The sequence below is a fragment of the Anser anser genome (assembly GCF_964211835.1).
Source record: "Anser anser genome assembly, chromosome: 3".
NCBI lineage: Eukaryota > Metazoa > Chordata > Aves > Anseriformes > Anatidae > Anser > Anser anser.
Window position 1 is genome coordinate 106,845,149 of NC_139722.1, and position 14,379 is coordinate 106,859,527.

The 14,379-nt window shown below is 36.3% G+C and overlaps 1 protein-coding gene across 39 annotated transcripts in view; it reads right to left on the bottom strand.

The window, feature by feature from the left end:
• The window catches only part of NRXN1 (neurexin 1), a 725,995-nt gene that overhangs the window by 576,777 nt on the left and 134,839 nt on the right, over positions 1-14,379 (bottom strand). Inside the window, exon 1 of one of the 39 annotated variants that reach the window (XM_083831655.1) lies at positions 6,780-7,583. The exons of the other annotated variants lie outside the window; for them this stretch is intronic. The gene's annotated coding sequence lies outside the window, so the exon portion shown is untranslated. Of the gene's footprint in view, positions 1-6,779; positions 7,584-14,379 lie in introns of those variants that run through there. 39 annotated transcript variants of the gene reach the window in all.

The window sequence follows — 14,379 nt, forward strand, 5'->3', positions numbered from 1 at the left end:
AGGAGAAACTAGGTAAATTTTCCGTGATTAAAAGCATTGTGTTAGTTTGAACACAATACTACGTTTGCAGAGTTTCTTCACATTTCTTCCAAAAAGTTAATAAAATAAAGCCCATACTAGAAAGAACAAATGCATTTTAATCTTGGTTGGATCAGCAAAAGGGTTTAAGAAACCTAAACATTCTCTTGAAATCATGTCTCACGAAGAAAAAAGTTGCTCTTTATTTTAGGTTTTTAAATTAATCTACCCATGACGAGAATCAGTTTGTGAAAGCTCTACCTTAATAAACAAATCAGCAAGGTAGATGTTATGTATATTTACGTATTAATTTGCATACGTGAACACTGGCTAGGTACAAGCTGATAACTTAACTCTAAGTGCTATCAAATTTGAACAGTTATTACACAATAAACACCAATATTGCACTTTATATTTGTTAAGCTTATGTGCACAAGGCAACTTAGGAGCATATCTGTAAAATATCTTACACACTGTCTATGCAAATATATACCAGAAATGCCACTGTTTTCAAACTAAAAAAAAAATATATATTTTAATATTGATGCACTCACTCTGCATATAGAAATGACCTTTTGTATATATAAGAAAAGACTGCACAAAGGGGCAAGTAACAAGTGAGCTTTAAGTAAGAAAGATGCATCTGTTGATGCAGAAATAATCTAGCGAGTACAACACAACAAGGGTAGAGCCAACAACAACAACAAAAAAGAAATATTCAGTAAGGGGAAATGCATGCACAAATTGCCATCCTGGCTGTTGCTTACCATGACGGTGTAGAAATGGGAGCAGTAGTATATGACAGGAAGCTCAAAGCTTAAAAAAATGCACCCCACAAACTGAGCAAAATCGTATGAAGTTCTGCTCAGCACCAAAATGCCTTGCTATGTTACTGAGTACAATAATTGAAGTAATCAATTTAAGCTTGAATGACTGGCCTCGTGTCACTTACGTGACAGAGTGACTACAAAAGCAAAATGTCTTTTGAAGTAGGACTCTGCTACCAGCAATAAGCAGCTAATACTTCTATTAGATGCTTATATTGTTTTCTTGCCAAATGACTCCTTTTTCCACTGACATCCACCAAGCACTCTTCTAATGAATTATGAAGAGCTAACTAGATATACCAAGCATGGTATTCTCTGGCCTCTCAGATCAAGCTCAGTAAAGATTTGTTCAACTAGGAAGAATTTTGAAATCTATTACGTTGAAGTGGCAGAACAGCATAAAGCCTGTGGTTTCAAATAACCATATTTTATTGTCTACTTCAATTATTATGGAGATTTTAAACGAAGTTTACTTCCAACCAATTACTAGTTATTAATTGAAACAATCCTTTTTGTATAATGGGGATATGTAAATATCACACATTTTGACTGCATAAATTAAGAAGTTAGATTTTGGTTGACTGACATAGCTTGGCAACTGCTTTCAAGAATACAGAGATAAATAATAAGGTGAGCATCTTCCAAAAAAAAAAAAAGAAGCATGTTCCAGCCTGCTTATCCCTAGCACAAAAGAAACCTGACGGGGCACTTAGTGACTGGTGGGAAATTAATTTGGGTCACTCTCCAGTACAGTCACTATGGCAACTGCATGCAAAATGTAGTAGGCGTGCTCTTCATTAGTGTTAATATAACATCACCCATTCTTCACAAATTTTTAATCAGTGCAAACCAAAATATATTTCATAAATAGACGCAAATTAAAATAAAGCTTGTACGGTCAATTCCTCTCTGTCAAAGAAGAAATGTCATCACCTCTTCTTTGTTGCATACAGTAAATCTGTCACATTAATTTCTTAATAAACAGGAGTCCCACATCTCAATGTCACAAAGATAAACACATCTAACTAGAAATGCAGGGTGGGAGGTGGGGAGGTTAAAGAATGCTTGAATACTTGTGTTTTTACAGTAAAGCTCTGGGCTTAAACAAACAAACAAAAAAATACACTCAGCATCACCATGAAAATGACTGCTGATTTTATACCACTATAACACACCATCATCTGACCTCTTGTTCTAGTATTTTATAACCTCCACTCAGTAAGATTACTTCAGGCATTAACTTTCCACCATGTCAGGGTTAGAGCAAAGAGCAGCTTTCACATATACATACCAAACTTCTTAGCTTTTTTTTTTCCAGGCTATTAGTTACTTATTTTAAGGTGAATATTCACTTTTTCACAGCTTGCTTTAACTCTTAAAATCTAAATGTAGTTGAGCATTTTAAAATTAGACACTTCTGGTAGCTACAATTACATCACAGAAACAAAGATGCTCAAGCTATAAAAAGGTTAAGAATCATAGTTTGTTTCCTAGACACTGTTAGGCTGATTTAGTTTTAGATCTTAGTCCAAAGATAGTATGTTTCATTATTTACTGTTATACAACTGAAAGAACACTTGATGCTACGAAAGAATCGCCAGCTCCTCAAAAACAGTTTCCCCCACCCTCAGAAAAATAATTGTTTTCCTTTTTGCCCACTAACAATATGTTATACATATATTCAAACTAAGGCTACATAAGACCAAGGCTAGCATTTTGCTTTTCACACCAGAAACACATCAGAGCAGACTGGGTTAATGCTTTCACAAAACAGTTACCTCTTCCAAGAGCATAAGCTGAGGCATCAGAATACAGTAACAATGGATTAGCATGCAAGACTGCAGTGATGTTATGGCTTTGTTCAGCATTATGCTACTTCAGAATGTCACTGTACTTACTGAAAGCAACTACATCACTTAACGCTCATAGGTCCCGATTGCAAATTTCAGGGTCTGGTAGCTTCCTTCAAAAATAGTTTGAGACTATAAACCATGTGTCCTACAAACAGAGATGATTCTTAAAAGAGATGTCTACCTCCTCTTTGCTTTCTCCCAGGTAAGTTTAGACAAATCAGCAAACTATTTTTTTTTTGAACTGCAAAAATCACCACACCATTAAAGTTGATGCTGATACTCAAGGCTTAAGAAGTGTATTCAAAACTTTGTATTTGGCAGAGCTGCCCTGATGCACAAAACTAAGTGAAGACAAAACACTCTTAGGCTTTGGTGGTAACACCAGAAATTAATTTGCCTCTGCATTTTAAGACAGATTGAGGTTTTAATCAGGATCTAAAAGGAATTCCAATAGCATTCCAAAAAAAAAAAAAGCATTCCAATAGATATTGCAAGAAAGATACAACTAAGTGTCATTCAGTATTTGTTGCACAGAAGGTGAAGCACTGATTCCTCAAAAGGTGTTAAAAAGTTTCCTAAGTTAAACAACAGATGAATCTACTTATAGTTCATCCTAGTTCTTCAGGACGAGGACAACTACAAGCTTTCCCACTCCTTCCTTTTTAAACACAGACAATATTTTTGAAGGGAAGATGTTCAATGTTATAAACACTATCAAGAGCAGCAGGCTAGCAGAACTTCTCCCTATTAAAACAACACATTTCAGTTCTCGGTTTTCAGAAAGTATCTTTTTGTTGCATTTTATTTTTCTTTTTAAACATAGTAAGCAGTGAGAGTAGAGAGAAGGTGGAAGAATATAGACAAAAAATAAGTTTTAAGAAATCCAATATTAAACAGCTATAAGCATCGTCCACTGTCTGATATATATTTGTATCTAAAAATATTTTAGTCTTTGTGCATTTTTCTCATTAAAATTCTCAGTGCATCAGTAACCACTTTATAAAGAAACAGACACCACAATGCATAAAATTTAGAGCTGGATGAGCAACAGAGAATCAGGATTCTTAAGAACAATTTTAAGATTTTCACTACTAGACAGAGGCACCCTAGTGAAAAAGAAGTAATTTTTCAAGAAATAACCACTTGAAGGAAACCTAATGGCATAAAGCTAAGTGGGAAAAACAAATTGTACAAACAATTTCTTGTGAAATAGATGCCAAATGTGTATATTTGATATAGTATACTTAAGTGTTGAGTTATTTTGAGGACATTCTGGGTGAAAAAATACATTTAACACAATAAGACTATTCTCTAAATGCAGCACTTTTCCAAGGTCATTTAATTATTTCATAACCACAATAGTTTTCTTTTTAGATTAAGCAAGTAATGCTTTAAGCTCAGAGAAGTGGAGAACAAACTTTCAATTCAAGGAGTCTTTATTGACATGTGAGGCTTCTAAAGGCATAAAAACAAGAAAGATGCTCTCCAAGTCTGTCATCATAAGCCCTTACAGGAAAGCCCACCCAGGAGGTTCAAGTTTCTTCCGAATTCTGTAACATTTCATATCCATTCCTTGTTCAATTGCATAGCTGAGTATAGAGAATTATCCAGGTTTTCCACACATTCTATTTCTCCCCCCCAAAAAAAAAAAAAACATAGATGGCTAAGAAATCCAGATTCAGCGTTTAACTTACAGTAATGATCTGGGAAACAAAAAGGCCCTTCCTTTTTCATTCCACACAAGTTTCCATTATGCTGACATAAATAGCAATTTAGCTGACTGCCCAACTTTCACAGTTACTACTGTTGCCCTAGCCCCTAAATAGCCAAAGTCCCTATATACTCTTCAGCAGAGGAGCTTCCCAGATCTTGTTTGTTGAAGCTGTTATGCTTCCACATTGAAGAACAGAGTGGAAATTAATTCAAATCCTCCATGACAACTGTCTAATTTGAGCTTGTCTATCACATTTTATAGAATCACAGAATAGAGTGGCCAGGTCAAACCAGGTTCTCCCAGTAGCCTTCTCTTCTCCAGGCTGAAGAACCCCAACTCTCTCAGCTTATCTTCATGGCAGAGGTGCTCCAACCCTCTGATATGAGCCTTCTTACAATTAAGTAATTTATATAAGATACCCAGGAAGGATGCTGCACTCTAAGTTAACAAATACCTTCAGATGAAGCAGAGAAATAGCTTCAACTCCTGAGAAGTCTCAGTCTTGGCAAGAGTGAGTGGCCCAGCTTCTGAGGTGTGTCAGATTAAGACCAGAAGCACAACATAAGGCAGTTAAGGAACATAAGCTTCGGAAAAAGTGCTCAGAGCTTTGGCATATCCAGGGTTTCTGACAGTTCAGCAGAATTCAATGGCCTAAATTTAAGATTTTTGGGCAAAGCAAAACCTAAGAGAAATCTTAGATGTTTAAAAGCAAAAACTGAGTAGTTTTTCTATCCTTTAGAGATCCAAAGAGAGCAGATGGCAATATTTCAGAGGGCCAGTCTGGAAATAAACATATTACACCTTGTGAAGTGCTCACTAATTTGGTCAGAGAAAATATTCAAGATAAATAACTTACGAAAAATAACAGCGACAATCAAGAGACTTCAGCTGGATACATCTTGCTTTTTTGAGCAAATCCGTATTTACTGGTTCTCAAGACAAAACAATAACATGAGGAAATAAAATCCAAATGTAACAGATCTCTAGCTCAAGTGTTATCCATCATATTCAATACTTCAGCACAAGTTTAACATATGCAATGCATTAAATCACTAAATTACAGCTGCTTCCTGTGAATAAAAAGGGGTGAGTCAAACAGCAAACATTAGCCACAAAGACAGCACATGAATTACAGCTGAACTGGCTTTCACTTACTTTAAGCACTGGACAGAGTGACATGTAAACCTTAACAAACATACTGACATGTTTTGTGTTCTGTGATTTACTTAATATAGCGCCTTGAGCCCTAACTGAAATCACGACTTTACTCTGCTGAGCACAATACGTTATCTTGCCCATCATAATAGCTTAAGTTTTTTTTGGGTGGATAGGAGGCAGTTAATACTTTAACCTCCAAATGTCATAGAACAATTGAGTACCTGACCTGAGAATGGAGTAAGGGTCTCACAGGACCTTATTTAGCCAAACCCAGAGTATGCTCTTTCCATCCCTTAGCTGGTTTCCAATTGGAACTTCAATGTATACCACCAGAAGCATCTCCATCACAATCCGCTGAAAGCAGTATTTCTCATAGGCAGCAGTCTCAGAAGTCTCAAGACCCTGGGTAATTTATTACATAGTTCTTCAGACAACTAGCTTGAAAACTGAAAGATCAATTAATATGTTCACTACAACACTACATTTACACAATCAGTGACCTTATTAACTTGGACCTTTTGACAAACTCTTATCTTTATTCTTCTCCTCAAGTTTACTGCATAAACTAGTTCGCATAATTGTTACTTACTAACATCATAGTCATTCAAGGCCTGCTCCCATTTAGGTTGGGTTTCCATTTCAGAGAAAGACTGATGATGATAAAGACTAATCTGTACTGACACCTGCCAAGCGAGATACCTAACTTTGAACCGGAGTTCAAGATACAGTAGAGTACAGAGTTCAACAATTCAGTTTTAAGCAAACCTTTCACACATGAATAGAGGAAACATTTTCTTCCCCCTTGTCTTAAACCACAATATTTCTTATCTATATAAATTAAATAATTATCACTAATGCTAAATTCTACATACAAATGAACATAGAAAATATCATTACATATAAAAGCATAAAAATAAAGCAAAAAAATATATATAACAACAAAAAAGACTCTCAGATCTCCCCTGAGACTCTGTTTCTATTATAGCACGTTAACAGTTCATGCTTGTTTGACATGGAAAGAAGAAAGTCACAGCTACTATGTGGTCAGTGCACCTGACTGCACTTACAAACCTGTTGCAGTTTCACACTGGCATAAACTTCACAACTTTTACAACTACAAACAAGGAAAGAAAGAGAATAGAGCTGGTCAGTGTCGGCCACTGGTTAAATATGTTTATGTAGAAGGCATTTAAGAAACAAACTACTCACCTCTCAGTACCAGTCACAGCTACAAAAACTGGATATGCTTTAGAGAGCCACACAAAACTATGCAGAAAAGCCTAACCCATACCACTAAATTTAAGATAATTTGCTTATCAAGGGCACAGCTGACAAACTGAATTAGTACAGCCTGTCAACTGTTAACACAATCACTCCATATAAGTGGAATATAATTTAGCAGCCCAGCTGCTCCCACTGGGTGCTTGAGTGCCTACTGTACAAACTACAAAATCCTCACCTTTAGGAGACCATAAATAAAATAAAAACATCTGGAAGTAATTGCGCCAATCATCCTGCTGAAGCTAGAAAGTTTGCCAGTCAACATCTTTACTGCTATTAAAATTTACAAAAGGCATTTTTAAATGCCGTGCTGTCTATCACCTGCATTTATTGAAGTACAGTTTCTAGATTTCATCAGTCACAGGACTTACTACTCCACAGACTGTCGCCACAAATTCTACACACCTAGCCCATGCACAAATTATAAGTTGTTGATTAGCAGAATTGCAACCAATACATTGACTTTAAGAAACTTATTACAAAATAAATTTTTGCAATTATTTTATTCATATTAAAATATATTATCACCACCATGCCAAAAATCATTTGAAAAATAAGACTGAATTCTGTAGGGTTATTCACACAACTACATAAGATAACCCAGCTGTACAGACTGATAGTCTTAAAAAACAATAGGAAATTAATACAGCGGAACTATGAATAGAAACAGATAAGAGATTCATTTTAAAAGTTGTATTTCTAAATTAAGTATAGGTAAAATTCATCACAACGGACGTATAAGAAAATATCTCACTTTCTTAATACCATGTGAAAACATAACATGCAATATAAAATAATTAATAATATACAAAGCTGATATTTAACACTACCACACTGTACAATTAATGCATATAGTACTCACCATATAGAGAAATTATTCGTAGACTTCAAAAGCATAAATACTGGTGCTTAATTTTAAAAAAACAAACAAACAAACAAAAAATCACAATGCCAGAAAAGTTTCTGTAACCAGTAAATGTTTATCCTCACACCCCAATCCTATTTTACCTGTTCCTAATTAAACACAGGTTTGCATCATTTTAAAAGGTTTAACAAGTAGTGTTCCTAACACCAAAGCCCACCATACAATGCTAGAAACAGAGGGGGGCTGCTACTATAACGCTTGTATTTCAGGTCAGGATGATGCTTTTTAGGTACTTTCTTCCAGTAGACCCTGTACACAGGTTGCAAGGAGCAACAAAATGTGCTTCCTCTGAATTAAACTGAAAATGGCGCTCCAAAGCTGCCTCTAAGGCATCACAGGTACAAACAGGCATTCAGTCCACTGGGCCACTCTGAAGTCTGCACAAATTTTTAACAATATATACATTATATTACAATATAGCAATAATCCTTAAATCTGTGTACTGTAGATACCAGATCCTCAAGCCCAGCTGCTTTGCTCTATCAGTGCATATTTTTGTCCACATCACTCGCAAGTGGTGACATGGACTAACTTAATTATGGGTCTGGACTCAATCAGTTTCTGCAATGTGATAGGATCCTGTTTATACCCGCAGATAACATGGTAAAAATCTACATTAGGGAAATGATGACAACCATGCATTTTATCGTTACTAGTAAAAGTTGTTTTATTTCTACTTTACTCACTGAGAACACTGAAACTTAAATGGTATTGTTTGCTCACTGTATTACAATATAAACATGTGATATCATTTTATTAGGAATAACAGTACTAAACAAAAATACAAATTACCAGAGCTTTCAGGACGATTTGTATGTTCATAGTATTTGTAGAATAATACAACTTGATAGTAACAGCACCAAACCAAATACTGCTAAAAGCAGAAACTATAGCCTTCCAGCTACAAAAATGCACAAACATTGGGGGGAGGGAGAAGGGTGAGAGGGAAAAAGCAAATCCTCTGAAATAAATTTTGAAATAGCACTACAGTAATTGTTGATTTTTCACATATAAAATTCATGACCTTAGATGGAAATAACTTTTTGCTGATGCACAAGAAGCTCCTATTTAATCTCCAAGATTAATGTTTTATGCATGTATTAAACTAGCACAAATTAATGCTAGAAAATTTACTTTAAACACGTATTCATAAACACACAGCAGTCAAAAGCTTATGCAACTGCAAAAACGATGTTATCTGCTGACTCAAATGTTTTGTTTGCTGAGTAGGATATACCTATATTACACAGGTTGCACTATCACTTAGCTCAACATCACAACTTCAACTAAGATTTTCCAGTGAAGGAACCTACAAATGCCGTTCACGCTTGGTTCATAGTCGAGAAAAGATTGATTATCATCCATTTGTGAACAAGATGTCTGTGAATATAGACCAAACAAAAATCAGCTTATACAATATTAGCAACACATAATTAACTGATTCCTCAACTATTAAAAAGTAAACAATAAAAATAAATAAATGTAGTGATCTGTATAGATGCAGGGACTAGCATCCACTCTGCTTCAGTATGGACCAACAGGAAAGACATCAGTGGCTAAACTAGCTTGGAAGGTAACTACTACCCATATAAATTTAGAAACATGACTATCTTATTCTAAGTTTTTGTTGTTTAAGAGATTTGTCTTTAATTTTAATTCACATTAACAAACAAGTTTATTCAATGTAAAATAATATATATATACACTCCACTTACAAATCTGGATTATAATTTGAAGGCTAATGTTTTTGGGTTCTCCAGACACAAAATACCAAGCCCCTGCTTTAAAATTTATGGTTCTTCTGCTTAAACTGGAAGGCCAGTAGTTTCTTTTGCACAGCCCATATCTACTCACAAATAACTGCTAAAATATTAATTTTTCCCCTTAAAGTACAGGATGAGAAATGAACAACTATCTCCATTATAGGCATTATAGGATAAATCATATTTTATCCTAAATTTTAGTTTCACTGCTTTGAATCAGACTAGTTCAGATAGGAAGGGTCTCTCTGATGGTACTCCGGTTCCCACTCAATGAAACACTGTCATTTTACTAGAAGAAAGCGTTATTTTCTTCTGACCAATTTTTACTTGGATACCTTCCTCTTGGTTGTTTTTAGTTTCCCACAAAAGCAAGTCTGTAAAACTCAAAAAAAAAAAAAAAAAGTGTGTGTGTATGTTTTAGCTAATCCAGGTTTCAAGTAAATCAATGTCAGAGCACAAACACTGAGGAACTACCACAGATATTTCTGGAAATATGGTGGAGGCTGATAGTTCAATGGCACCACCTCAAAATCAAGTCATCGTTCATGAGGCTTTGTATATAGTGGGGCTTTCCCATCTCAGATTCTACTTTTACCAAATTATGCATTTTTGTCATAAGAGTAACTCCAAAACAAACAAACAAACCAAAAAATCCACAGAGCTAAATCAAGCCAAGCATTTTCTCTCTCATATACCCAACTGTTATTTCATTGAGAATCACCTTACTTTGCCTCCACTCTCCCCACCAGCCCCCAATTGAAGGAAACATAGCTTTTGACTTACTTACAAAAGCAGGTATTTGCTAACAGTTTTGTATTACCAGCTTAATGACATCTACTCTTGAAATATTTACAGTTGTTATGAAACGTACTCTCTCAGGTGTATACTCTGGTACATACAAAATAAAGGACCAGCATTAAAATGCTCATACAGTATTGAAGCTCACGAAGCATTCGCAGTCTCTTTATCAACTCCAAACCATTACGACTACAGCTGAATTTCCACCAAGTTTGAGAAACTATGCTTTGGATTTCTAGCATAACTGAATATAGCTCTAAACCAACTGAGATGCATGATTTTTTTATACATTCTTAAAAAGTCTAGCTGCTCAAATAATGTTCCAAACTTATTATCCTTCAGTTTTCCAAGAACTTTGTTTGTTCCAGGTATCCTTCCCCCCAGTTTTAGGTTCCTTTTCCTTCCTGGTATAATACACACAATACTATCAGCAGCCACTCTTTAATTTTTACTAAAGACTTATTTAGGACCAACTGCTGACCTGATATTGATATTCTAGGCAGCAAGACAAGTTGCAAAAATAGCCCAAAAATTTCAGGTGGTTCAAAGTGAACCTGCTGTCACTTGTTGATAGTAGGTGTTACATCCCTCCTCGCTGCCCAGCACCACAATTTAGGTCTACATGCTTTTATAGTATACACTACAAACTTCCCTAGTTTCACACTGGAGACAGCACAAAAAAAGTTCCTTCTTTCTAGTCCAAATGTGACACCATAACATGCTTTCCATCCCATCACACCAAGAATGCTGTTGCACAAATTCATGCTGCTCACATAGATTTAATACTATGTGCAGGTCATCCCTCGCCTCAGAGGAGAAAGTAGGAGAGCAACAAGGACAATTGAAACCACAGACTGCCTTTTCTAACAGGAAGAACCTAATAGACTAGGACTGTTCAATTGAAAAAGAGCTGACCATAGCAGCACATTGCAGAAGACTGAAAAATCACACTCAAAATGGGAAGGTGGACAAGCAATGTTTCCAAATACAAGGAGGCAAGGATGCAGGAACCTTGAATGAGGCAGAAATGGGACAAAGCAAAAGACCATTTTTTACACTGTCTCATTGAGTTGTGGGCACTACTTATTTCAAAGCAGGATTAGACAATTATATGGAATAAAAAGAGTCTACCAATAGCCATTAAAAGCAGATACCACTCAGGAAGCCACAGACCACAAATGTTTAGAGTATTCTGAAGGATAATTATTACATGCTTACCTGTACTAATACTTCTTCTGGCGGTGCCCAGAAGTAGGTGCCTGGCTGAAGAGAGTAATAAGCCATATGGACATTGATAATTCACGTGAATTAGCCAAAATCCACACCAAGACCTATTTATGAAACAGCTGATTTGTTTCATCAAATGACTTCTTACTTGAGAACTATTTGTATAACTGACACGATAAAGATGAAACTCCTAAGTTGAATTACCAAAAAAGCAGGTATTTGCTAACAGTTTGGTATTACCAACTGAATGGGATTTACTTTTGCAATAGTTACAGCATAGACAAAGGAAGAACCATAGGAAGACAAGGGAGCACAGAATCATTTCCCTAGTGTTTGCCTTAGTTATTGGCTATGTTTTATCATAAAATAATTGAACAATCTCCCACACATTGTTCTGTACCTTGTGAAGAGGAATGGGAACAACAAACATCTGTTCTTTTTTTTTTTTTTTTTTTTTGAGGGGGATGAAAGGTGCGGGGTGTGGGGAAGGGTGGGAATACTGCTACAATATACGGCTGACTTTTGTATGACTATTGTGGGAACAAGAGGAGCCAGACAGGGAAACTGATGAAAACAGCATATCACTGTGCAAATCACTACATAAGATTTGTCTATTACTTTTATCCACCACCACCACTCAAAAAAGGAAAAAAGTATTTAATTTCTGAGATCTTAAGATATATTCAGGCAACCTTAAGGTATTACTTTTCTTCAAACTATCACAGATCTTCAAAGGAGTTTTCATTATTAAAAGTTCAAGCCTTCTGACAGCCCCATTTTATATCATCTCAAAAAGAAAATGCAGACGTTTCAAATAATTATGTAATCAACATACTATAAAATGAAACTTATCTATATCCTCTGGGAGGCGGGGAGAAGCAATGTTCTGGCATTCATATCTAAAATTTTAAAGTAATTTAACATTCTTGTAAATTGTTTCAGAATAAAAATACATTTAAAACAATCAATGTAAATCAAACACTTGATCATTTATTCTTTACCAAATGAAAGACATATGATCACCTGGATGTAAAGCTCTGCCAAAGCAGCATTCAATGTTCTTGAGTTATTCTGACATTTTTTAACCAAAACCTGATGCATCAGTGAGATCTTTATAAAGTCAAGCCATTACAACATTCACCAGTATGAACACCATATCAAGAACAAGCTCTGCTCAGGCTTCTTGCTCCTAGGGCAGTTTTCATCATAGACAGAACTCTGACACCAAGACAAGCCTTGTTCTTTGGTAAAACAGAAATGGGAACACACCAAATCAAGACTTCTCAATCAGAGATGATTTTGGTTTTGAAGAACTGGCGAAAAGAACAAAAACTTTGAGCTTCCATTTCTGTCAAAACACATTATTAAGACAGAGCTCTGAACGTCCTGGAAAAGTGACAATTTATAAAAGCATCTATCATTTTTCACACAAGGGTAAATTAAATGAAGAACAGCAGAACTGTGCCAAACGAACCTATTCTCAGCAGTGCTGATTTCAAATCCAGTCAATGGAAAGCAAATGCCAGATTTTACTCTCCCATTCACATTCCACAAAAGTAGGTAGAAAACCCAGAAATTAGCACCTTGCTTTAAAAGCATCTTTGGCTACCTAGAATTGTGTATCTTGAATACATGTATATTCCATCAACATTTTGCACAGCAAGCAAGGTTACTTCCAAACCAATGTTAGTTAATTATATAAGGTATTTTCTTTTAATCATTTGTGCTGTTATAAAACCCTTTTGGGGTTTGCATTGTCATTCACAGTTGGGGCAAAAGCATAGGGCCCGTTACCACTGCCTCATCAAAGCTACTACATTTACTGTAGGCTGAAAAGCCTTCACACTTAGGGTAGCAAAGTGAAAAAATAGCTGTATTCAGCATTTACCCTGCTTAAATTTAATTTCAGCATTAAGTGAGATCTTTAAGTTACCAACCTGAAGCATGAAGTCACCGCGTCAAGTGAAGCTCCATTACTGGGAGAAGCATGCAGCAAGGCCACAGGCTACGCCAGCACAAACTGTGGGGAAGCTGACAAGGAAAAAAGCTATCACAGCCAGGCCATTTTTTGAAGATCAAGGATTTGGCATTTTGAAGGCTGCAGCGCCCTGTGTTTGGGCAGCGAGGTGGTGGTCCAGCAGCCTTGTGTAGGAGGTGCCCAGTGCAGCCTGAGGTAAACCCCAGCCGCTGTGCAGACCAAGGCCTACAGTGTCAACATCTGTAGCCTTATTCCTTGCTGATTTCTACTTTAAACAGAACTGGATCTTCTAAATGGCATTAAGGTCTCTTCTGTAGAAGTCAAGACTCATTTTCAGAACAGAGACAAGCATTACCAGCTGTCAGGGGAGCAAAGGCATATTTCCTTTAGTTTTGCCACAACAGGCTGGGCTGTTTCCACAGCAGACAAGAACTGCCAAGCATCAAAACGAACTGTGTATATCTCCAAGACTCCACAGGAAAAAAACTGTTTCCTTCCTTCCCCACAACAACAACAAAAAGGGGAGGGGAAAGAGGGGCAAATTTTTATTTCAGCATAGGATTGGCAGGTACTCCTGCAAAGCCTTTCACTCAGAGTCAGCCCCAGCACAAACCCAAACGTCTTCCCAGGGAGCTAGCTGATATTGGATTAAAGACTTCCAGCAGACCCCAGGGCCAAATAACTTCCCATTAAAGGCATGGAGCCATCACACTGTCTCCAGCTGTAATATCGAACAACCTCCTTCATTCTTCCACAGTCACCTTTGCCTATGGCCACACACAGTGAAGGAGCATGGTTTGAGGCATATTTCCATTCCCTTTGATTAATCTGCCATTC